Raw genomic sequence first — 27,366 nt, 5'->3', positions numbered from 1 at the left:
TCGACCCACAAGCTTTGGGGCAGGGCACCTTCAATAAGCTCCCAGGTGAGGCTGATGCTGTTGGGGCTGGTGAGCAGAGCAAACTTGGAGTGGCAAGGTGCCACTTCTTCCCTCAGGCAAGAAATCAAAGGGTCCTTTCTAAATCAATAGCTAGAACCTTCCCTTCCCCGCCTCCCCCACCCACCCAAAGGCTCTTGAAGTGGCTGGCAGCAGCCCAGGTGATGCCTACCTTATCCCAGCCTCTAAGGGTCCATGGGGGCAAGAGCTGACCCCTGCCTCGCCTCTACAGAACTTCTCCAAACCACCCTTCAGAGAGAGACCCCGCAGGCAACAGGCCACTCCACCACAGCAGAGAAAGGGCAGTGCGGTAGCTACCCAGTTCCTCTCCCCATCCCCGGTGGCTCAAGAGCCAGCCCCATGGAAGAGAGACCAAGTCTGTCCTTAGAGGAAACAAATAATATTCTCAGAGAAATCCTAGAATATAGAATAGTCATAAAATCAGAACAGAAACACCTATAAACAAGAAATAAACAGACAACAAAAGAAAAGTATCAGGCAGGGCGTGGTGGCTCATGTCTGGTGACACCACACCAGGCGTGGTGGCCCAGCACTTTGGGAGGCAGAGGTGGGAGGATTGCTTGAGCCCAGGAGTTCGAGACCAGCCCATGTCTACAAAAAAAATTTAAAAATTAGCCAGGCATAGTAGCACGTGCTTGTAGTCCTAGCTACTCAGGAGGCTGAGGCAGGAAGACCACTTGAGTCCAGGAGTTCAAGGCTGCAGTGAGCTATGTATGATGGCACCACTGCACTCCAGCCTAGGTGACACAGTGAAACTCTGTCTCAAAAAAAAAAAAAGTATCTATTAAAATATTTTCACCCTTTAAAAATCAGGTTGTCCTTTTATTATTGAGTTGTAGGAATTCTTCTGAATACAAATCCTTTGTCAGATATATGACTTTCTACTTTTTCTATGACTGGCCTCAACTATTTTCTTGGTGGGCTTGTCTTTTCATTTTCTTTGAGACAGGGTCTCACTCAGTCACCCAGGCTGAGGTGCGGTGGTGTGACCTTGGCTGCAGCCTTGACCTCCTTGGGATCAAGCAATCCTCCTGCCTCTGCTTCCTGAGTAGTTGGGACTATGAACTATGGGTGCATGACACCATGGTTGGCTAATATTTTGTATCTTTTGTAGAGATGGGATTTTGCTATGTTGCCCAGCCTGGTCTTGAACTCCTGAGCTCAAGCAATCCACCTGCCTTGTACTCCCAAAGTGCTGGGAATACAAGCGTAAGCCACAGCTCCCAGCCTATTTTCTTTTCTTTTCCTTTTTTTTTTTTTAAGAGACAGTGTCTCACTATATTGCCTATGTTGGCCTAGAACTCCTGGGCTCAAGTGGTCCTCCTGCCTCAGCCTCCAAAGTACCCAGTAGTGACTACAGGCAAGCCTCACCACGCCCAGCTCTGTCTTTTCATTTTCTTAATGATATCTTCTGAGGACCAAAAGTTTTGAATTTTAATGAAGTCCAATTTATTTTTTCTTTTAATAGTTATTGCTTCATGTATCCTAATAAATCTTTTTTTGGCCTGGCACGGTGGCAGCACTTTGGGAGGCCAAGGCAGGCAGATCACTTGAGGTCAGGAGTTTGAGACCAGCCTGGCCAACACGGCAAAACCCTGCCTCTACTAAAAATACAAAAATTAGCCAGGCATGGTGGCGCACACCTGTAATGCCAGCTACTCAGAAGGCTGAGGCATGGGAATCGCTTGAACCCGGGAGGCAGAGGTTGCAGTGAGCTGAGATCGCACCACTGCACTCCAGCCTGGGCAACAGAATGAAACTGTGCTTAAAAAAAAAACACAGGTGTGTGCCACACCTTTTTCTTTGGACTGCAAAGATATTCTCCTATGTTTTTTTGCAGAAGCTTTATATCTTTAGCTTTTAAAACATTTAGGCCTATAATCTCTCATGAATTAATTTTTATGTATGGTGCGAGGTAGTGTTATGGGTTGGACTATGTCCCCTAAAAAAGATATGCTGAAGTCCTAACCCTCAGTACCTCACACTGAGACCCTAGTTGGAAACAGGGTTGTTGCAGGTGTAGTTAAGACGAGGTCACACTGGAGTAGGGTGGGCCCCAATCCAATATTACTGTTGTTCTTACAAGAAGTAGGCCATGTAAAGACAGGGACATACATGGAGAATGCTGTGTGATGAGGCAGACAGATACTGAAGTAATGCAGCTGCAAATCAAAGAATGCCAAAGGCTGCCAACCACTGGAAGCTAGGAAGAGGCAAGGAAGGACTCCCCTACAGGTTTCACAGAGACCATGGCCCTGCTGACAGTTGATTTTGGACTTCTAGACTCTGTAATTATGAGACAGTAAATTTCTGTGGTTTTGAGACAGAGTCTCACTCTGTCACCCAGGCTGGAGTGCAGTGGTGCAATCTTGGCTCAGTGCAACCTTTGCCTCCCAGGTTCAAGCAATTCTCCTGCCTCAGCCTCTCGGCTAGCTGGGATTACAGGTGTGCACCACCACACCTAAGTTTTTTGTCTTTTTGGTAGAGACAAAGTTTCACCATGTTGGCCAGGCTAGTCTTGAACTCCTGATCTCAGGTGATCTGCCTGACTCGGCCACCCAAAGACTGGGATTACAGGCATCAGCCACTACGCCCAGCCAAATTTCTGTGGTTTTAAGCCACCTAGTTTGTGGCAACTCTAGAAAACTAATATTTAGGGTAAGGTCAAGGTTCATTTGTCTGGTATGGATGTCATTTGCTATCATCCAGCACCATGTGCTAAAAAGACTTTCCTTTCCCGCACTGGACTGTTCTGGTGCCTCTGTTAAAAATCAAATGACTATAAAGTCACATAACATAAGCCCCTTAATTTTGTTCTCTTTCAAGATTACTTTGGATGTTCTAGGTTCTTTGCATTTCCATATACATTTTATTTATTTATTTATTTGAGGCAAAGTCTCACTCTGTCGCCCAGGCTGGTGTGCAGTGGCATGACCTCGGCTCACTGCAACCTCCACCTCAGGGTTCAAGTGATTCTCATGCCTCAGCCTCCCAAGTAGCTGGGATTACAGGTGTGTGCCACCTTGTCTGGCTAATTTTTGTATTTTTTGTAAAGACGGGGTTTCGCCATGTTGGCCAGGCTTGTCTCGAATTCCTGACCTCAAGTGATCTGACTGCCTCAGCCTCCCAAAGTGCTGGTTTACAGGCATAAGCCACCGTGCCCAGTCTCCATATACATTTTAGAATCAGCTCATCAATTTCTACCAAAAAAAACTCTGCAGTTATGACTGGGGTTATGAATCTACAGTTCAATGAAGGGAGAACTGACATTGTAAAGACACTTAGTCTTTCAGCTGATGAACATGGTACATCATTCCATTTATTTAGGTCTTTCTTTCAGCAACATTTTCAGTTTCAGTGTGTAAATCTTGTACACTTATTAAATTATTCCTAATGCTACTGCATTTGAAATTTCATTTCTGATTAATTTTTGAATAACAATCTTGTACCCTGAGACCTTGCTGAATTCACTTTTTAGTTCTAGCAGGTTCCTTCTTCTTGGTAGTTTCTTTCACATTTTCACATCACCTACAAATAGGAACAGTTTTACTTCCTTTAAATATTAATAATGCCTCTTATCTTTTTTCTTGCCTCATTATACTGGCTATGACCTCTAGTATAAAGCTGAATAGAAGTGGTTAGAGTGGACATCTTTGCCTTTTTCCTGATTTTCGGGGTAACATGTTCAATATTTCACAGTTAAGTACAATCTATATCTGCAGCTCTTTCATACATGCACTTCCTCTATTTCTAATCTGCTGAGTTTTTATCATGAAAGGACACTTAATTTTGTTAGATACTTTTTCTGTATTGATTGAATAGACTATATGGTTTTTCTCCTTTATTATCTTTTTTTTTTTTTTTTTTTTGCAGACTGGGTCTCACTGTTGCCCAGGCTGGAATGCACTGGCGTGATCTCAGCTCACTGTAACCTCTGCCTCTCGGGTTCAAGGATTCTCTTGCCTCAGCCTCCCAAATAGCTGGGACTAAAGGTGCATGCCACCATGCCCAGCTAATTTTTCTATTTTTAGTAGAGACAGGGTTTCACCATGTTGGCCAGGCTGGTCTCAAACTCCTGGCCTCAAGTGATCTGCCCACCTCGGCTTCCCAAAGTGCTGCGATTACAGGCATGAGCCACTGCACCGGGCCTCCTTTATTATCTTAACGAGGTGAATTACACCAACTGATTTTTGAATGTTGAAGCACACTCGTGTTTCTACGAAAAGCCTCTTGGTGGTAATATGCAGGCACACCTTATTTGATTGTGCTTTGCTTTACTGTACTTTGCAGATAGTGAGTTTTTTTTTTTTTTTTTTTGATGCAGGGCTGCCACACACCTTCAATTTCTTAAAAACTCACTATCTGCAACCAAGAGGCGTTTTGCAGAAAAAGATTGTACTTAACTGTGAAATATTGAACATGTTACCCCGAAAATCAGGAAAATTTTGAATAACGATCTTGTACCCTGAGACCTTGCTGAATTCACTTTTTAGTTCTAGCCGGTTCTTTCTTTTTGATAGTTTCTTTCACATTTTCTACATTACCTACAAATAGAAACAGTTTTACTTCCTTTAAATATTAATGCCTCTTAATGCCTCTTATCTTTTTTTCTTGCATCATTATACTGGCTATGACCTCTAGTATAATGTTGAATAGCATGTGCTCACTCCATGTCTCTGTCACATTTTGGTGATTCTCACAATGTTTCAAATTTCTCATTATTATATTTGTTATGGTGATCTGTGATCAATGCTCTCTGATGTTAGTACTATCATCATTTTGAGGCACCACAAAGTGCACCCATAAAAGATGGCAAACTTGGCCAGGCGCAGTGGCTCATGCCTACAATCCCAGCACTTTGGGAGGCTGAGTCAGGCAGATCACCTGAGGTCAGGAGTTGAAGACCAGCCTGGCCAACATGGTGAAATCCCGTCTCTACTAAAAATACAAAAAACAAGCTAGGCGTGGTGGCACATGCCTGTAGTCCCAGCTACTCGGGAGGTTGAGGCAGGAGAATCGCTTGAATCCAGGAGGCGGACACTGCAGTGAGCTGAGATTGCGTCACTGCACTCCAGCCTGGGTGACAGAGTGAGACTCCGTCTCAAAAAGAAAAAAAAAAAAAAGGTGGCAAAGTTGGCCAGGTGCAGTGGCTTACAACTGTAATCCCTGCGCTTTGGAAGGCCGAGGTGGGTGGATCACTTGAGGTCAGGAATTCGAGACCAGCTTGGCCAACATGGCAAAACCCTGTCTCTACTAAAAAATATAAAAATTGGCTGGGTGTGGTGGTGCATGCTTGTAATACCAGCTACTCGAGAGGCTGAGGCAGGAGAATTGCTTGAACCCGGGAGGTAGAGACTGCAGTGAACTGAGATCGCGCCACTGCACGCCAGCCTGGGTGACAGACTGAGACTCTGTCTCAAAAAAAAAAGAAAAAAAAAAAAAAAGATGGCAAACTTGAGGGATAAATGTGTATATTTTGACTACTCCACCAATCAGCTGTTCCCCCATCTCTCTCTCTCTCTCTCCTTGGGCCTCCCTATTCCCTTGAACACAATACTGAAATCAGGCCAATTAACAACCCTACAATGGCCTCTAAGCATTCAAGAGTTGTATGTCTTTCTCTTTAAACCAAAAACCAAATGATTAGGCTTAGTGAGGAGGGCATGTTGAAAGCCGAGAGGCCAAAAGGTAGGCCTCTTGTACCAAAGTTAGCCAAGTTGTGAATCAAAGTATAAGTTCTTGAAGGAAACTAAAAGTGCTACTCCAGTGAACACACCAATGACATGAAAGCGAAACAGCCTTATTACTAATAAACATCAAGGAAGTTTTAATGGTCTGGATAAAAGATCAAACCAAACCCAACATTCCCTTAAGGCAAAGCCTAATCTACTGCAAGGCCCTAATTCTCTTCAATTCTATGAAGGCTGAGAGAGGTGAGGAAGCTACAAAGTGTATTGTTTAATTTTCAAATATTTGGGGCTTTCTCTGGGTCTTACCATTATTATTATTCCTCCCTCCCCAACTCTGTTGTCCAGGTAGGAGTACAGTGGCACAATCACAGCTCACTGCAGCTTCAAACTCTTAGGCTCAAGCTAATCCTTCCACCTCAGCTTCCTGAGTAGCTGGGACTATAGGCGTGCACCGCCACGCCCGGCTATTAATCGTAATATTGGTATTATAATTTTGTAACTTTGTCTATTACAAGATAAAGCAAATAAGTAACTATATTAATATTAGTAAGACCCAACATTTTCAGTGTAAGGAAAATATATATACAGATCCAACAAAAGTTAGCCAGGCATGGTGGCTCACACCTGTAATCCTAGCACTTTGGGAAGCCAAGATGGGAGGACCACTTGAGGCCAAGAGTTCGAGACCAGCCTGGGCAACAAAACGAGACCCCTATCTCTACAAAAAAAATTTTAAAATTAGCCGGGCCTGGTGATGTGCACCTGTAGTCCTAGCTACTCAGGAGGCTGAGGGAGGAGGATTGTTTGAAGCTCAGGCATTTGAAGCTGCAGTGAATTAGGATTAGACCACTGCACCACTCCAGCCTAGGCAATAGAGTGAGACCCTGCCTCAAAATAAATAAATAAATAACGTTAAAAAAGAACCCTATAATGTTAAATTGCCATAGAAGACATTATTATGCATTCATGACTTCAAAAAAAAAAAAAATTGAGGGCACAATGGCTCACATCTGTAATCCCGGGACTTTCATTTTTTTATTTTTTTAACAGCACTTTGGGAGGCTCAGGTGGGAGGACTGCTTGAGCTCAGTTCGAAACCAGCTTGGGCAACATAGACCTTGTCTCTACAAAAAAATAAAAAATAAAAAATAAAAACTGAATATATTTTCTAGCTGTGTCCTCTGAAAGTACCTAGATATAACGCTACCCCAGTAAGAATCAGCACATTTAGCCCCCACATGTTGGATTCTAAATGCCGTTGCCACTAAAAGGAACCAGAGCTCTCCCTGGAACCAGTTCTACGACAGGAAAAGCACATATTGGGATGGAATATCTTGTGCCAGAAAACAAGAAATTGCTCAAAGACTAATTAATGAGCGTATGCCAGGAGAATATAGGCACCAATATGAAGGGACTCTCGTTGACCCAATTTGAATTCTAAAACATTTAATAAATAAATCTCTATGAGTCCACATTGACATGAAAGAGAAAAGGAAACACAACAGCAAATATTTTGCCACCATTTGAGGTGATTATACCAACTCCTTACTCTGAAATGTAATAATTAAAGGCAAAGATTAAGCACCGAAACTGTCTTTTTAGGGGGAAATATAATGCCTCCTCATTTGACAAGGGAAAATTCATTATAGAGAAATGACAGTACTAAATGTAGAAGAGGTGACAATTTAAAAAACTATCATTTTGCAACCCCCAATGTAATAATGGTTTCAGGCAAGGATCAATGAATGCTAAAATCATTATGCAAATGGCTGTTGGGCAATAGGATATTTGTTGGTGCCAAAGCATGACATCACAGATTATATATCAATTACCACAGGAAAACTGTACATCTACAATGGGGAGATTTGGTAGTCACCTCCTCTACATGGTTTTTTTTTTTGAGACAGAGTCTCGCTCTGTCGCCCAGGCTGGAGTGCAGTGGCCGGATCTCTGTTCACTGCAAGCTCCGCCTCCCGGGTTTACACCATTCTCCTGCCTCAGCCTCCCGAGTAGCTGGGACTACAGGCGCCCGCCACCACGTCCGGCTAGTTTTTTGTATTTTTTTAGTAGAGACGGGGTTTCACCATGTTAGCCAGGATGGTCTCGATCTCCTGACCTCGTGATCCGCCCGTCTCGGCCTCCCAAAGTGCTGGGACTACAGGCTTGAGCCACCGCGCCCGGCCTCCTCCTCCCTTAATCAACTGTAAAACATAGCATCACAAACCACAGGGTAACGAGCCATTAAGTGCCTGGTAAGCTGATGCTATATGAAGTACACAGTACTGCCTATGAAATATTCTTGCCCAAAATGTTTAACCTGAACATGCCTGTAGACCTAACTTCTCATTTACAAGTAATATATATGGACAAACAAATTAAATTATATCACAAGAAAAGAGAGACATCTAAAATGTGGGCCAGCTAGTCGTGGTGGCACAAGCCTATAGTCCCAGCTACTTGGGAGGCTGAGGCAGGAGGATTACTTGAGGCCAGGAGTTCAAGGCTAGCCTAGGCAACATAGTGACATGTCATCTCTAAAAATATATGTATACCTTAAAATGTGACCCCTTCTATATGACAATTGGGCAGACTGCTTCAAAAAGTATCACAAGTGAAGGAGAGGTGGGTAGGCTATTCTTGTTGAAAGAGACAAAGGGGCTGGGCACGGTGGCGCATGCCTATAATCCCAGCACTTTGGGAGGCTGAGGCGGGCGGATCACTTGAGGTCAGGAGTTCAAAACCAGCCTGGCCAACATGGTTTAGTAGAAACCCTGTCTCTACTAAAAATACAAAAAAGTTAGCTGGACGTGGTGGTGGGCACCTGTAATTCCAGCTATTTGGGAGGCTGAGGCAGGAGAATTGCTTGAACCTGGAAGGTGGAGGTTGCAGTGAGCGGAGATCACACCACTGCACTCCAGCCTGGGAGACAGAGCGAGACTCTGTCTCAAAATAAAATAAATAAATAAGAGACAAAGGAAGCATATTCAAATGAAATGTATAAATCCTAATTGCTTTGGAGCCCACAACAGTGATAAGAGACATTTGGAGGAAATCTGAATTTAAAGTGGGTGCCTGATAACATTAGAGAATCATTGTTAGCTTTTAAAGATGTGATCAGGGTATTGTGCTTATACTGGAAAATGTCCTTATTTTTAGGAGATGTATACTGAAATACTTAGGGGTGAAATGTCATGACATCTGTGAGTTCCTTTTAAATGGTGAGCAAAATGGTATAAAAATGCACCCTATCTATACAGACCAGGAAAATATGCCAAAATGTTAACAACTGTCTAACCTAGGCAGTGGGCACACAGGCTTCACAGTAAGTTTAAAAAAGTAAGTTTAAAAAAAAAAAAAGGTTTGGCTGAAATCAAGAATTTAACACAAGGGATAGAAAATAAAGTCAGGAGGTTGAGTGCAGTGGCTCACACACTTTGGGAGGCTGAGGTGGGTGGATCACCTGAGGTCAGGAGTTTGAGACCAGCCTGGCCAACATGGTGAAACCCCATCTCTACTAAAAATACAAAAATTAGCCAGGCGTGGTGGTACACACCTGTAATCCCAGCTACTTAGAAGGCAGAGACAGGAGAATCGCTTGAACCTGGAAGGCAGAGGTTGCAGTGAGCCAAGATGAGGCTACTGCACTCTAGCCTGGGTGACAAAGCAAGACTCTGCCTCAAAGAAAAAAGAAAAAGAAAATAAATGCAGGAGATCTTCCAAAATTCAGAGCACCCCCCACCGCCCAATAAATGAAAAATATGAGAGAAGACAGAGGACCAATATAAGAGGTCCAAAGTTAAACAGTAGTCCCCATAGAGAAAATGAAAGGATGTAAATTAGTAATTTAAAAAAAAAAAAAAAAGTTGACAAAAGTATTCAGATTGAATGACCACAGTACAACGAGTGAACAAGACACAACTCTAGACACATTCTCATGAGATTTCAGGACACTAAAAATAAAGAGACAAAATCCTGAAAACTTCCAGGGAAGGAAGAAAAAAGAAGGGCACCTACAAAAGAACCATAATCAGATTGGCATCAGGCATTTGTTGCATTTGTCACTCTGCATACTAGAAGAGACGCCTCCAAAGTTAAGAGAAAAAAAATGATTTTCAACTTGGAACCCTATACTCAGTCAATCAAGTATAAGAGTAGAAGAAAGGTATTTCAGGCATGCAGTGACTCAGAAGACCTATCTGTTACAATGCTTTTGGCTACAAGTAACAGAAAATAAAACTGAAGCTGGCTCATCCAGTAAGAAAGTCCATCCTAACCCTAACCCTACCAGGTGAGCAAAGGCATCAAGACCCAGGCTCTTCCTGTTTCTCTGCTCCGCCTTCCTTGGTGAGCAGGCTTTATCCTCAGGCTTTGTCCCTCAGTCTGACGTTACAAAAGGGCCCCCAGCGACACCTTTCTCATTTACTCCAGCGAGAGAAAAAGAGAAAGTCTTCCCTGAACGGTGCCATCGAAGTCCTTCCCTTCAGTCTGAGTGAACCAACTTAGATCCTATGGCCATACTTGACCAGTAACAGTTGCCAAAGGAACATAATGTGTGGAATGACTTAAGGATCCTTTCTGAAGTTGGGAATAAGGTAGAAAGGTGAATAATATCAGGATTCTGTTAGGAGTGGGCAAAGAAGAAATGTATATGGGGTAAGTGACAATGGTATCTACTACAGTTTACTCCCCATGCACTCTATCTGAGCACATTCTTTAAGGATGCAGTTCAGAAAACGAGGAAGTAAACCACGTAAAAGGAAGATATGGGTTCTAAGATACTGGGGCTCCAACCCAAGAGCCCAGTGAAGAGAAGATCCAGGTATAGCTGTATGCAACCTTAAAGAGCAAATACTTGCCCAGATTGCAGAAGGGCAGAGGCCTTTCAAGAGAAAGGTCTTCAGTGGAGAAAAAGCAGAATCGTACGAAATAAACAGCACTGCTAAGAGCATTTTACAACATAATCGAGGAGGAACAGTAAACAAAATAAAAAGGCAACTGGAAACAGTGAGCAAAACAAAGAGCTATTTAAGCAAGCCAAGGTTTGAATATGAAGCAGATTAAATCCTAGCAAGGATTTTAAGCAGGTGACGGAGTCTAAGAAAAGGGAATCCATTTGACCTTGATTGGTCATTCTCCTTTGAGTGGTCCAGACCTGTGAAGAAGGAAATGTAATCCTGGCACATTCATTATTTGGTTTTGCCAAGAACAATAGTTACATGTGTAATAATGTAAATAATGTTATTTTCAACTTTAGAATTAACCTACAACTTGGCTGCGGTTGCAGGGCAGAACATAAATATTAACAATTGCAGGAATGGGTATTGTCAAGTATAGCTTCTAGGAGGCAGAAGTTGAGGAGGGAAAGTGGAAGGAAAAGTAGGGTTATTAATATCCTTATCTTAAACAGAGGGGAACTGACATATGGACTAAAATACTGTTTAAAATTTACAGAGAAATGTGGGCCAGGCATGGTGGCTCACACCTGTAATCCCAGCACTTTGGGAGGCCGAGGCAGGCAGATCACCTGATGTCAGGAGTTTAAGACCAGCCTGGCCAATGGTGAAACCCCGCCTCTACTAAAAATACAAAAATTAGCCCAGTGCACTGGTGTGCGCCTGTAGTCCCAGCTGCTCGGGAAGCTGAGGCACAAGAATCGCTTGAACCCGGGAGACAGAGGTTTCAGTGAGCAGAGATCGCATCACTGCACTCCAGCCTGGGCGACAGAGTGAGGCTCCATCTCAAAAAAAATAAAAACCAAAAATAAATAAATAAATAAATAAATAACAGAGAAATGTGAATATGAATTTCAACATGGGGAGGTCACGTAAGCTAAGTCATTCTCTTTCATTTCAGGGAGTTAATACAGTTCCCTAAAGTTGGCAAATCAAGAAAGATGTATAAGCATGATTCAGTTTTGAAGGTAACCATCAAAGGACCTAAAATCAGAAACAGTTAAAAGTTGACATGTCTGGGTCAGGGAAGGAAAGGGGAAGGGGTAGACTGCTGTTTTTACGATAACCTCTTTTGTTACATCTAACTTGTTACCGAGTAGTTGCAATATTCTGATAAAAATTCAAAACCCAAACAACCTTACCCTTCATGTTTTCTATTGCTCTGATGTTAACATCCAAAATCCTGTATTATCCAGCCCCTGTTGACCTCTCTGATGGCCCGGCCCCTTTGCCACTCTCCCTTAACCCCTCATTCAGCTCCTGCCACACAGGACTAAGCTCTTGACAGACTGAGGGCCTTCACACATGCTCTTCTCCATCTGGAAAGCCTTCTTCCACTCTGCACCTTGCCCACTTATGTTCAACCCTTGGTTCCCTGTGTCGGCGTTGCCTCCTTGGGGAAGACTTCCTTAACCCTCCCAAGGCTGAGTGGTACCCCCATTGCACAGTCATGAGTCACTCAACGACAGGGATATGTTCTGAGAAATGTGTCACTGGGTGATTTACTTGTGCTACCATCAGAGAGTGTTCTTACACAAACCTAGATGGTGTAGCCTACTACACACCTAGGCTATACGGTATATAGCCCATTGCTCCTGGGCCATAAAAATGTACAGCATGGTACTATACGGAATACTGTAGATCACTGGAACACAATGGTAAGTATTTGTATATCTAAACGTAGAAAAGGTACAGGAAAAACATGGCATTCTAATCTTATGGGACCACCACTGTATGTGTGCTCTGCTGCTGACTGAAACGTCGTTGTGCAGCACGTGACTGTAGAGGATTGTAGCGGGTCCCACCTCCATACTTGTCCTTCTGAATACTTAAGTACTTGTATAATTATCTAAGATCTGTCTCTGCCACTGAACTCAAGCTGTACCAAATCTGTCTAGGATACCCCATCCCTGCCCAACACAGGGCCTGAGGTACTATAGATACCTTACTTACTCAATTGTGGAATGAATCAATGGACTACAGCCTGATGTACTGCAAATTCTTCAGCATGGGGCAGGAATGGAACTCAGTGTTTAAACTGAACTATAATGGCCAGATGAAAAAGAGACCAAATGTGAAATAATTCCATCATTTAGAATTGAGTGTTGGTATAACAAACAGACCCATGAAATATGTAGCGTTTCACGAGGATATCAGTGAGGAAGTTGTTCAATATGTCATCCAAAGTCCCATTGCATAATGATACTTGCACATGCATGTTTATTGCAGCACAATTCACAATTACAAAAATATAGAACCAGCCCAAATGCCCATCAATCAAAAAGTGAATAGAGAAACTGTGGTTTTATACACACACACACACAAAGGAATATTACTCAGCCATAAAAAGGAGTGACTTAATGGAATTCACAGCAACCTGGATGGAACTGGAGACTATTATTCTAAGTGAAGTAACTCAGGAATGGAAAACCAAACACCGTATGTTCTCACTCACAAGTGGGAGCTAAGCTATGAGGACACAAAGACATAAGAATGATACAATGGACTTTGGGGACTTGAGGGAAAGGGTGGGAGGGGGTGAGGGATAAAAGACTACAAATTGGGTTCAGTGTATACTGCTCCGGTGATGGGTGCACCAAAATCTCAGAAATCACCACAAGAACTTATTCGTGTAACCAAATATCACCTTTTTCCCCAAAACCTATGGAAATAAAACACTAAGAAAATAAATAAAATTTTAAAAGAAAGGTCATCCCTACACTTGAAGTTATAAAATAATTCTACCATAAAACACACACACACACACACACACACACACAACAAGAACAAAGTCCTGTTGCATACCTCTGAGAGGTGTTTTGTGGCTTGGACTAACATACTGGCAGTGCAGATGCTGAGAAGTGGTTGGCCTAACAGGACTTGCTGACAGATTCAGGGATGATGAGAGAAAGAGCAGAATCAGGGCAGGCATTGTGGCTCACGCCTGTAATCTCAGCACTTTGGGAGGCTGAGGTCGGCGGATCACAAGGTCAGGAGTTCGGGACCAGCTTGGCCAACATGGTGAAATCCCGTCTCTACTAAAAATACAAAAAATTAGCCAGGCGTGGTGGTAGGTGCCTGTAATCCCAGCTACTCGGGAGGCTGGGGCAGAAGAATTGCTTGAACCCAGGAGGCAGAGGTTGCAGTGAGCCAAGATTGCACCACTGCACTCCAGCCTGGGTGATGAGAATGACACTCCGTATCAAAAAAAAAAAAAAAAAACAAAGAGCAGAATCAAGGATGACTCCTAGAATTTTGGACCGAGTAATTGGGTGGATGTTGATGTTGTTTACTGAAATAGAGACAACAGGAGGAATAGGTTTGAAGGGGGAAAAGAATCAAGACTGGGACTTGTTAAATTTGAGACACTTATGAGCAACTCAAGTAAATGCTGACGAGGCCATCAGATTTGGAGCTCAAGAGAGAGGTTTGAAATGCAAAAACAGAGTTGAAGCCATCAGCAGGCAGACACATCATCATTCAGTCATGAAAATGCAGAAATAATGGAAATGCCTCTTCATTAAATTAAGGCATAGCCATACAACGAAATGTTATGTGGTTACTAAAAATGATAGAAAAACATTATCTAGATGTTATCTTTATCTGTAAATGACAGATTTATGGACAGTTTTTAATTTTCATCTTTGCATATTTTCTGAAAATTTTTTGTCCATTGAACATGTATTGCTTTTATAATAAGAAAATGCAGGCTGGGCACAGTGGCTCATGACTGCAATCCCAGCCTTTGGGAGGCCAAGGCAGGAGGATCACTTGAGGCCAGCAGTTTGAGGCCAGCCTGGGTAACATAGCGAAATCCCATTTCTACAAAGAATTTTTTAAAAATAGCCAGGTGTGGTGGCATGTGCCTGTAGTCTTAGCTATCTGGGAGGCTGAGGTAGGAGGAATACTTGAAACTGGAGGTGGAGGCTGTAGTGAGCTGTGACTACATCACTGCACTCCAGCCTGAGCAACAGAGCCTAAGAGCCTGTCTCAAAACAAAAACAAAAACAAAGAAAGAAAATGCAAGTAAGTTATTTTCATTTTACGGAAAGGTAAAGATATATGTCTATTTTTACAGACGTGGATATTTACAACATTTTGTTGAGTAAACGCAGCAAGTTACAAAAGTACACATATGATCTCATTCATTTAAAACACTATGTGGGCGGCGCACAGAGATGCACACTTGTAATCCCGGCACTTTGGGAGGCTGAGGCGGAAGGATCGTTTGAGCAAAGGAGTTTGAGACCAGTCTGGGCAATGTGGTGAAACTCCGTCTCTACAAAACAAAATAGAAAAATTAGCTGGGCATGGTAGCGGGCACCTGTAGTCCCACCTACTTGGGAGGCTGAGTGGGAGGATCACTTGCACTCAAGAGGTCGAAGCTGTAGTGAGCTATGATTGCACCACTGCACTCCAGCTTGGGCGACAGACCTTGACTCAAAACAACAACATGTGTACATGCTTACAAGCAGATAAGAAAGACTCTGGAAGGATGTTTAAAATGCCAACAGCAGGCCGGGCGCAGTGGCTCATGCCTGTAATCCCAGCACTTTGGGAGGCTGAGGCAGGCGGATCACGAGGTCAAGAGATGGAGACCATCCTGGTCAACATGGCGAAACCCCATCTCTACTAAAAATACAAAAATTAGCTGGGCATGGTGGCGCAGGCCTGTAGTCCCAGCTACTTGGGAGGCTGAGGCAGGAGAACTGCTTGAACCAGGAGGGCAGAGGTTGCAGTGAGCTGAGATCACACCACAGCACTCCAGCTTGGCGACAGAGTGAGATTCTGTCTCAAAAATAAATAAATAAGTAAGTAATAAAATAAAATAAAATGCTAACAGCAAAAGTAACTTTTAGGCTATTATGCACCAACCAATTTGTGCGACATTGAGAAGCATTAAACAGTTTTAGTTGCATTACACTTTGCATAATATACACAAAACACTAAACATGTTAATAAATGTTTAATATAATAAGATGATCTAAGTTTAAGTGTAATTTTGACTGCTTTTACTATACCTGTGTTTTTCCCCACTAACTGACTAGTCAAGTCCTGATTGGTTTTTAAGAGATGGGGTCTTGCTATGCTGCCCAGGCTGGCCTCAAACTCCTGGGCTCAAGTGATTTTCCCACCTCAGCCTCCCAAGTAGGTGGAACTACAGGTGTGCACCACCACACCTGGCTTAAGGTCTGTTTTTATATTTGTAGCCACATGGTATGAAGTACAGAACAGGCGTTCTTAACCTTTTTCTGCCATGGACCCTTCTGGCCTTCTGGACCCCTCAGAAGAATGTTTTGAAATGTGTAAAATGCACAGAAATTGATTAACAACATATTTCAAGAGTTGGTGCTCAAATATGTGCTTCTTCAGTAAATCATTAAATAACCAGATCTAGAGATGGGTCTAGTAATTCCCCTAAGTTTGAAGCAGTGATGAGCATATATGATATTTCAAAATATCTGTAACAACTATAATATGATATGAAAGTATCTTTGATCTCTACTGGTGAGTCACTGCTATTCTAACACTACCACGGTCTGTTGCTTACAACTGTCATTGAAGAAAAATGTGGACCTTTTTTTTTGAGACGGAGTCTCGCTCTGTCACCCAGGCTGGAGTGCAATGGCGTGATCTCGGCTCACTGTAACCTCTGCCTTCCGGCTTCAAGTGATTCTCCTGCTTCAGCCTCCAGTGTAGCTGGGATTACAGGCAGCCACCACCATGTCCAGCTGATTTGTGTATTTTTAGTAGAGACGGGATTTCACCACGTTGGTCAAGCTGGTCTCAAACTCCTGACCTCAGGTGATCTGCCCAACTCAGCCTCTCAAAGTGCTGGGATTACAGGCATGAGCCACCACAACTGGCTGGATTTTTTTTGTTAAAGACAGGGTCTTGCTATGTTGCCCAGGCTGGCCTCAAACTCCTGGGCTCAAGTGATCTGCCCTCCACAGTCTTCCAAAGCACTGGGATTACAGGCATGAGCCACCACGCCCGGCTAAAACTCTGGACTTTCAGAGAGATTAGTGAAAATAAAGACTGAATGTTTTTCCCATCCAAGGTTACAGACCCCGCTGAATTCTCAACCCAAGTTGGAGACCTTGGTCTAGAAAGATACACATCAAACATTAACAGCATTTTTTTTTTTTTTTTTTTGGATAGTGGAATCGCCAGAGTGATTCTATTTTGTTTTATAATATTTTTGTAGAGATAGGGTCTCAATATGTTGCTTAGGCTGGTCTTGAACTCCTGGGCTCAAAAGATCCTCCCACCCTGGCCTCCCAAAGTGCTGGGATTACAGGCGTGAGCCACGGCATGCCTGGCTAATTTTTTATCTTTGTACCTATATGCATTTTCAAAGTTTTCTACAATGATGTTTTACAATTAAATTTTATAAGAGCTTAATAAACACACGCATTTGTTTGTCTTAAACAACCTGGAAGGATGACTAGGAAATTTTATACAATTGATTACAGACGTTCAACCTTCCATAACTACTTAAGTGTTATGATGACTCCAATCATTCCCATGTTCTTACAAGCTAAGAAAAAAACTCACTAGAATTATTTATTCTGGAGTTAAAAAGAACAAAAAGACAAACTGTCACAACTGCAGACATTTGTCTATTTTTTTGCCAAGTGTAATGCCAAAAACAGCTGAAAATATTAGAACAAATTAGTACTTAATATGGACTAATACCTTCTGCTGTTTACAAAAACACAAAACCCAGATGCACATGGAAACTTGTATTTTAAAAATAAGTTATTATGTGTAGAAAGACTTAAAATACAACTTATCAAAGTAATGCCAAAACTTACATAACACCAGACAGAGTGCTTTAATGTTTTTTTTTATTTTTTTGAGACAGAGTCTCGCTCTGTCACCTAGGCTAGAGTGCAGTGGCTCGATCTCTGCTCACTGCAACCTCCACCTCCTGGGTTCAAGTGATTCTCCTGCCTCAGCCTCCCGAGTATCTGGGATTACAGGCGCACGGCCACTTTTTGTATTTTTAGTAGAGATGAGGTTTCACTATATTGGCTGGGCTGGTCTTAAACTCCTGACCTCAAGCAATCCACCCGCCTCGGGGTTCTAAAGTGCTAGGAATATATGCGTGAGCCACCACACCCGGCCGAAAATGCTTTAATGTTTTAAAAAATGATTCATACATAGAAAGTAAGCACATGCTTGAAAGTGCTCAAGTTCAAGTTTTAGCGGCAATGTGGAATGTTGCAAAAGAGACAGGGACACAGGGAAATGTGCGTATCTCAGAAGCCTACTTTGTTTTCTTTCAAATCTAAAAATAAAACCTTTGGACTGCCCAATTAATAAGTCTAGAAAATGCATGCCTTTTTTTTGTGGAAAGCTTTCACAAACATGGAAATAAAAATATCTTCTTCTCGGTTAACAGGACTAAAGGATGTAAACATAAAGCAGATGCCAATCCTCGTTTCTCTACAATCCCCTTCTCCCTCATGGCTCTGGACAGGCTTCTATTGTAAAACTATTTCTATGGCACAAGGAGACATATCAAATGAATGAACACTGGTCTGCATGGAGCAACATGGACCAGGTTCAAAAGTCAAATGTTGAGCGAAAAGAGTAAGTTGTAGGATGTTTCATATAGTAGGATATCATCCAGTAAATTTGCAAAACACTTTATTCCACGTTGTCATATGTAATACAACAAAAACTTTGCGTGGGGAGTATCCTGGTGACCTCTAGGGGACAAGCTACCTTGGGGAAGCAGGGCAGACAGAGAGTGCAACTACAGGGCTGGGAATTCAGCTGAATCTGTCCTATTTGAGTTCCATAGTAAGAGGGCTGACAGGAATACGACCAACTGCTAACATTTCCTAAGTCTGGGTGAAAAGTACCCAAATAGCTACTACTTGAGCTGAGTGTAGAGGCCACGAAGGAAGAGGGTGGGGGAAGACTATGGGAAGACAGGACCTTAAAATGATGCCAGGAATGGTGGAAGAGCTGACAGCATGGAGGAAGAGCTGGCAACAGGGCTTAGGGCCCACTTCCTAAGCCCAGGCTTGGGGAGTTACAGCAGTGCTGTCCACAGGGGCTCATCAGAGTGGACTTGGTACTTGACAAGACAGGAGTCAGCTTGCTCACACACTGCTTCCTTTACCATCAAAGTCTTAGGTAAATATAAAAAATAAAAAAAATAGAACTAAGCAGCACACTTTGTACCATAGCTGACTCCCATTCCATGCAAGCTCCTGACCTTCTCACGGCCTGGCACTTTCGCGCATTAGTCAATGAACCGTGCTGGAGAAGATGATGCCCTGTCCCCATGAGTCTCCCAGGTCTCCTGGGACAGAAGTGAAGGGAAAGAAGGTTCCATGCAGAGACCTGGAGTGGAGTGGGAGCCCCAGGGGCCCAGCGGATAGGGTGGTGTGGAAAGGGACAGCATAGACGGGTGGAGCACCTCACGCTGCCTTCTGGGGCCCAGGGAACATCTCAGAGTGTGATGGGGCCTGGAAAGAAAGCTGAGCCTGGCCGGGCGCGGGGGCTCACACCTGTAATCCTAGCACTTTGGGAGGCCAAGATGGATGGATCACCTGAAGTCAGGAGTTCGAGACCAGCCTCGCCAACATGGTGAAACTCCGTCTCTACTAAAAATACAAAAATTAACTGGGTGTGGCGGTGGGCACCTGTAATCCCAGCTACTTGGGAGGCTAAGGCAGGAGAATCGCTTGAACCCTGGAGGTGTGGATTGCAGTGAGTCGAGATCCCGCCATTGCACTCCAGCCTGGGTGATAGAGCAAGACTCTATCTCAAAAAAAAAAAAAAAAAAAAAAAAAGCAAGTTGAGCCTATTTGACACACCTGGGGCAGTGGTGCTAACTGTACAATCTGAAAAGAAAAATGCTCCTCTCCACATGTCCTGGCTGGTTGTTCCTGCCTCGTCTTCACATACTGAACTCTTTGAATAGGCCTGAGAGATTCTCTCCTGTCAGAGCCTCTACACATGCTGGTCCTTCCAAAAGACTCATGCATCTCTCCCCACTGATGCTTTCTCCTTGATCTAGTTATGTTTCCTTATTGTTCAGGTCTTAGATGCCATTTTTCAAAGAACTCTCCTCCCTGACCCACCTCCCAATTCTTGGTAGGATCTCCTCTGATTTTTTTATGTGCTCCCTTAGTGGCTGGAACTTCTCTCCTCTCCATCACAGAAGTAAGCCTCTTGTAAAGTCATAGCCCATTTGCCTGTCTGTGTACCTCCCATTAGACCAGAAGACTGCTGAGGGTAGGATAGTTTCCAGCAGCTAGCACAGTAACTGACACATAATAAGTGTTCAATTAGTACAGCTTAAATAAAGTACTGCTATATAAAGAGTTCAACAGTCACAGAACAACGAAGCAACCACAGCCTGTTCCTGAATTGGATACCTCTTCTGCATGTTACAGCATGAAGGAGGCAGAAGGTCCAGCAGCAGAGGGAGATTCTCCAACCCCAAGTACCAAGGAGCTACCACAACCTAGAATGCTCCCAAAATAAAAATGTTCCACTTTCTTCAAGGTTCACAAACAAGAACTGGCTGAAGTTCCCCTTGTCAAGTAAAAAGGTCCTCCTTCACATGCCCTATTCAGATGAGGTCACTTTTGATGAAATGGAAGTTTCCAAAGTTTTGCTTTCTAGTGCTAACTGCTAAAAACTTCTTCCTAGCCTAATAGCTATCTGATCTCTACAAATAGTATTGCAGCGGTATATTTGTATGCTTATCTACTCATACACAGCTTTTTCTTTAATAGTGTGCACTTAAAAGGCCACTCTTGTCAAGCTCCATGGCTCATGGTTATCCCAGCACTTTGGGAGGCCAAGGCAGGAGGATTACTCAAGCCCAAGGAGTTCAAGACCAGCCTAGGCAACACAGTGAAACCCCGTGTCTACCAAAAATAAAAATAAAAAATTTAGCCAGGTATGGTGGCACATCCCTGTAGTCCCAGCTACAAGAGAGCCTGAGGTGGGAGGATCACATGAGCCCCAGAGTTCAAGGCTGCAGTAAGCTATGATCATGCTGTTGCACTCCAGTTTGGGTAAAGGAGTGAGATGCCGTCTCTAAAAAAAAAATTTCAAACAATAAGTAAAAAATTTAAAAACTGGTTAAATTGTGGTACATCCATAATAGACTATTTAAACCCAACCCTTAAAAAGAATGATATGGTTCTATATGAACTAATTCTAAATAATCTCTAGGATACATTAACTAAAACAAACAAATGTACACAATATTTTACAGTACGTGTAAAAACACAACGCCCACATACCCTTGTGTATGTATACACATGTAAAATATATACACAAACCTAAACACACAAAAATACGTCCAATAGAGACAAAGAGTAGAACAGTAGTTGCCAGAGGGTGGGCGGGGGGAAGGGGAAAGGGGAGAAGTGGGAGTTAGTGTTTAATGGGTATGAAATTTCAGTTTTGCAAGACGAAAGACCGCAGAGATGGATGGTAGCAATGGCTGTACAACAATGTGAATGTACTCAGTGCCACTGAATTGTACAGTTAAAATTAAAACTGTAAATTGTTATATATATTTTATTAAAAATTTTAATTCATGTGTGCACACACACTTTTTTTTTTTTTTGAGATGGAGTCTCATTCTGTCGCCAGGCTGGAGTGCAGTGGCGTGATCTCAGCTCACTGCAACCTCTGCCTCCTGGGTTCAAGCTATTCTCCTGCCTCAGCCTCCCGAGTAGCTGAACTACAGGTGTCTGCCACTGTGCTTGGCTAATATTTTTGTATTTTTAGTAGAGATGGGGTTTCACCATGTTGGCCAAGATGGTCTCGATCTCTTGACCTCATGATCCACCCACCTCCGCCTCCCAAAGTGCTGGGATTACAGGCATGAGCCACCGCGTCCAGTCACATATTTATTTTTTTAAAAAGAAACTGGTAATAGTGGCTACCTCCAGTGAAAGAAATGAATGTTTGGGGAGAGGGTAGCACAAAGACTTTACAATATAACTCTTTTTTCTTTATTTTTTAGACAGGGTTCCGCTCTCGTCGCCCAGCCTGGAGGGCAATGGCATGATCTTGGCTCACTGCAACCTCCGCCTCCCGGGTTCAGGCGATTCTCCTGCCTCAGCTTCCCAAGTAGCTGGGACTACAGGCGCACACCACCACACCCGGCTAATTTTTGTATTTTTAGTAGAGATGGGGTTTCGCCATGTTGGCAAGGCTAGTCTCAAACTCCTGACCTCAAGTGATCCACCTGCCTCAGCCTCCCAAAGTGCTGGGATTACAGGCGTGAGCCACCATTCCCAGCCCCACATAACTTTTTTCTATTATTAGTTTTTTTGACACGGAGTCTCACTCTGTCACCCAGGCTGGAATGCAGTGGTACGATCTTGGCTCACTGCAACCTCTGCCTCCTGGGTTCAAACGATTCTTCTTTAACTTTTTAATTTTTTTTTATTTATTTTTTTTTGAGATGGAGTCCCGCTCTGTCGCCCAGGCTGGAGTGCAGTGGCCGGATCTCAGTTCACTGCAAGCTCCACCTCCCAGGTTTACGCCATTCTCCTGCCTCAGCCTCCCGAGTAGCTGGGACTACAGGTGCCCGCCACCACGCCCGGCTAGTTTTTTTGTATTTTTTTTAGTAGAGATGGGGTTTCACCGTGTTAGCCAGGATGGTCTCGATCTCCTGACCTCGTGATCCGCCCGTCTCGGCCTCCCAAAGTGCTGGGATTACAGGCTTGAGCCACTGCGCCCGGCCTCAAATGATTCTTCTGCCTCAGCCTCCTCAGTAGCTGGGATTACAGGTGTGCACCACCATGCCCGGCTAATTTTTATATTTTTAGTAGAGATGGTGTTTCGCCATGTTGGCCATGCTGGTCTCGAACTCCTGACCTCAGGTGATCCACCCACCTCAGCCTCCCAAAGTACTGGGATTACAGGCATGAGCCACTGTGCCCGGCCCCATATAACTTTTTATATCACCTTTTAAATTCCATATTATCTATCTAACTATTCAAAAAATCATTTAAAAAACCCCGGCCTTATACAAGAAGCCTTTTCCTTAATCATATAATTTATTCTATCCCTCTTCCTTCAAATAAAAAGTATTTTCAATCCAAATCAGAATTCAACTTCAGCTTTGAGGTTATTTATTAGATTTAAATAATGTAATTGACGAAAATTACACTTGCTACCTTAAGAACATATTCACTAAAAGCCTTTTTTTTTTTTTTTTTTTTTTAAAAAAAAGAGACAGTGTCTTACTCTAAAGAATGAGGCTGCCCAGGCTGGAGTACAGTGGTGTGATGATGGTTCACTGCAGCTTAAACTCCTGGGCTCATGGGATCCTCCCGCCTCATCCTCCCGAGCAGCTGGGGCTACAGGCATGAGCCACCATGCCTGGCCCCTCTCTTTATTTTTATCAGCTGTTACAGAAAAGATTCAAAATCTTCATAGAAGAAAATTATCATTTTTACCAGTATAAAACTTTTATTGCATCCCAACCAAGCTAAGATGAATACAGAATTGTTTCAGCAGAAAAAAGTTACCATTATCATAATTCAAGACAAAAATCAGCCCGCAATTACATGAGTTGCAAAACAAACTACTCTAATGTCACAGTCTATCCTAAAGCTCCAACTTAAATCAGAATTTAAAACGCACACACATATACACAACCCTGTGGATTCCTCCTCATTTATGTAAAACCTGCTTTTGTGATGATCTGCTATTTTCTTGAGTCTTCTGGAACGAGCACTGTAGCACTCCGGATAAGGAGAAGGTATCACTTCTAGGGCTTAGCAGTGCCCCAGGCTTGAAGCAGATGCTCAAATATTTGTTGGGTGAATGAACAATTGTCTGCTGATAGGGCTGCCATCAAGCCTCATAAAGAAAAAATTCAGAAAAAAGCAACTTTATAGAGAAAATAGGAAAAAGTTTAAGAGATATTTTGCTTGCTTCAAGAAATCAGCATTTGTTAAAGGTGAAGACTGGATTGACTGGTTCACCAAGTGGCTTAGACACAACTGACTAAGTGGGCTATACCTTATCCCACCCCAAAGTTAAATACAAAACAGGTATTTTTTTTTAATCATAGGAAAAACACAGGACAACTTAACTATAAAATTATTATTTTTATTTATTTATTTATTTATTTATTTTTGAGACAGAGTCTCACTCTGTCACCCAGGCTGGAGTGCAGCGGTGTGATCTCGGCTCACCAAAACTTCTGCCTCCTGGGTTCAAGCGATTTTCCTGCCTCAGCCACCCCAGTAGCTGAGATTAGAGGCACCCGCCACCATGCCTGGCTAGTTTTTGCATTTTTAGTAGAGACGGGGTTTCACTATCTTGGCCAGGCTGGTCTCTTGACCTCAGGTGATCCACTCACCTCAGCCTCCCAAAGTGCTGGGATTACAGGAATGAACCACCGCATCTGGCCCTTTTGTATGTATTAAATACGTATGTATGAATATAATACATCATCAGGTTTTTTAGGAAGAAAATACAGATGACTATCGATCTGTTGTTAAGAGTAGGAAAGGATTTCCTGGCGGGGCGCGGTGGCTCACGCCTGTAATCCCAGCACCTTGCGGGGCCGAGGCGGGCAGATTATGAGGTCAGGAGATCGAGACCAGCCTAGCTAACAGCGTGAAACCCTGTCTCTACCAAAAATACAAAAAAAATTAGCCAGGTGTGGTGGCAGGATCCTGTATTCCCAGCTACTTGGGAGGCTGAGGCAGGAGAACGGCGTGAACCTGGGAGGCAGAACTTGCAGTCAGCTAAGATCACGCCACTGCACTCCAGCCTAGGTGACAGAGCGAGACTCCTCTCAAAAAAGAGTAAGAAAGGATTTCCTAAGTATAAAAGCAAAAGAAGAAATCATAACAGAAGTATTATATATCAGAAAAACAAGAATCAAGACATAAGACAAAATAGGAAAATATCTGCATGACAAAGAGTTAACATCTTTAATACACTAAGAGCTATGACAATGATCATTGAGGTTTAGCCTCAGTAATAATCCAAGTAGCACCAATTTAAAAGATGTATGTCCAATTCTGGGAGGGTATGGGAAAATGGCACTTTCTCAGACTATTGTGGGAAATGGGATAGCCATCTTGGACAGTGATGTGGTGATACCCACCAGAAATTCCAAGTCTAGGCAGCCATTCTTCAAAATCACTGGCACATGAGGAATTTCAATCCTGTAGTATTTTTAATAACAAACCACTGGGAAATCCAACAGAGAGACAATGAAAAACATGATGGTAAGTCAGCCCTGGACTACACTGCTACTTAAAAGAAATGAGGCAGAGATGAATATATGAGATGGATAAATGCAGAATATGTATATATAACACCATCCTGAGGCCGGGCGTACTAAAAAATACAAAAATTAGCTGGGTGTGGTGGCAGGTGCCTGTAATCCCAGCTACTCAGGAGGCTGAGGCAGGAGAATCACTCAAACACGGGAGGTGGAGGTTGCAGTGAGCCGAGATTGCGCCACTGCCCCCCAGCCAAGGTAACAGGGAAAGCCCCCATCCAAAAAAAAAAAAAAAAAAAAAAAAAAAACACCCTCCTGTATAACACAAAAAGTACCTAGTTTAGTCTTAGAAGGATCTACATTAAGCTATTAACAGTGGTTATTCTGGGTAGTGGGAGCAGAGACTAAGCAGGGAGCCTGCATTTTTTTACCTGATACTTTTTTTGTTTTTGAGACAGAGTCTCACACTGTCACCCAGGCAGGAGTGCAGTAGCACGATCTTGGCTCACTGCAACCTCCGCCTCCCAGGTTCAAGTAATTCTCCTGCCTCAGCCTTCTGAGTAGCTGGGACTACACGTGCGAGCCACCACAGCCAGCTAATTTTTGTATTTTTAATAGAGATGGGGTTTTGCCATGTTGGCCAGGCTGGTCTCGAACTCCTGACCTCAGGTGATCCACCTGCCTAGGCCGCCCAAAGTGCTGAGATTACAGGCATGAGCCACCTCGCCCAGGCACCTCATAAATTCTTAAGTGGTTTGATTTTTCTATAAATCCATGTGTTATTTTAGTAATTCTTTAAAAAGTAAAAGAAGAAAAATAGATACCAAGTATTTATCTACTAAAGACAGGTACTGTCCTTTGAGAATTCCCTCAAAAGTTCTTTGAAGCTCAAATGGCTACATCTTTCCCATTCATAAGTAGTAAGATATTTTAAAAATCTCCTCTTTCTATATTTCTTTTTAAAAGTTTACTTTCAATTAGCTTCGTCGGGTTGAACTCTGTACATTTCTTAGGAGAAACTGTATGGTGTCAACATTGCCTGTTTTATAACATCCATTCGTGATCTGAGAAAAAGACTCTTAAAAACCCAAACCACCCTACAGGCCTAACATCTTCCAGAAGAAACCCATTCACTGCCCATATTACATTTAGTCCACACAATTTCTGAGACAAAGCACAAAGCACTAGCCATACGACTCCCACCAGCATAAATACGTGGAGTACAAAGAATGTCCTGTCAGTCGGGCCCAGAGCACACCCCACAGCAGTAAAGGAGAATGACAATTTGAGTCACAGGATCAGGAGCAGAATCAAATTTGGGATTCAAGGAGTGTGATGCTCTTCCTTCCTTGCACACCTTCTATTCTCCTTCAGCCAAACCTTGCCCTCACATAATTCCTAAGCAGGCTATTTCTTACGGATGTCTACAACGGCTTCACACTGAGGTGTCAGAAACCACAAGAGAGACACAACAAACTATGACTTAGGGTCTCAGTTGGAATCACAATGGCTGCATATGTGAAAACCCACATTTTTGCTTAGGGGAAAAAAAAGGGAAAATTCAATTGGAACATTCGGCTTTACCACACAGAAGTTCTGAAATCCACACGTCAAAACATCAAATGTGGAGTGACCACTAATCAAAAACAAAAACAAACAACAACAAACAGCTTGAGATGTTGAGCCTGAAGGGTGAGAAATTAAGGAACCATTCATTTTTACAAAACTAAAGTCCACACAATGGTGCCAACTAGTTCAAACTGCAGCTGATACAGCACCTGAGTGTCAGACCTAGAATGACTTGGGCCCCCAGCTTTTTACAAAGTACTCATCCTCCTCTAGAGTCCCAAGAACCAGATGTATATCTGGGGTACTCTCTTCAGTTACCATGGGAGGAGTGTGGCAAGCACATGACATCAGTCATGGCCCCCGGTGTTCTGAGACAGCTTTCAGGAGGGTGTCCTTCTAGGGAACCAACCATATACCAGTTCCCACATCTGAAAATGCATTACCACTGCTCACTAACGCTGACCACTAAAGCATTTACCCCAAACCGAAGTAAACACATGCTGAAGACCGCTAAGGCAACAGCAGCAGCGCAGAAGGGCTCAGTGCAAGCGCTCTCAGCTCAGCTGACCTGCTTCAAGGTGAACTGAAGTTGCAGATCACCAGTTCCGGCTCTAATCTGACGCCCGCCCCCAGATCTCGCTGTGGCGACCAAGTAACCCTACCCACACTGACCTTTCAGGGCTCAGGGAAGTGACTTTTTTTTATTATATGGCACAGTTTGGCACAGTTATGTCTTTAGTCTTTGGGGTACTTTTATACTGTCCAAGAGTAGTATATTTTTTTCCTTTTTTCCTTTTTTTTTTTTTTTTTTTTTTTTTTAAAAAAAAAAAAAAAA

General features: G+C 43.0%; 1 protein-coding gene across 5 annotated transcripts in view; it reads right to left on the bottom strand.

Annotated features, from left to right (window-relative positions):
* The window catches only part of MECP2 (methyl-CpG binding protein 2), a 72,710-nt gene that overhangs the window by 39,664 nt on the left and 5,680 nt on the right, over positions 1-27,366 (bottom strand). The window lies entirely within an intron of this gene.

The sequence above is a fragment of the Piliocolobus tephrosceles genome, chromosome 12 (genome assembly GCF_002776525.5).
Source record: "Piliocolobus tephrosceles isolate RC106 chromosome 12, ASM277652v3, whole genome shotgun sequence".
NCBI classification, from domain to species: Eukaryota; Metazoa; Chordata; class Mammalia; order Primates; family Cercopithecidae; genus Piliocolobus; species Piliocolobus tephrosceles.
Note: the sequence above shows the minus strand (reverse complement) of the source record. Positions and strands in the feature narration are given on the sequence as shown.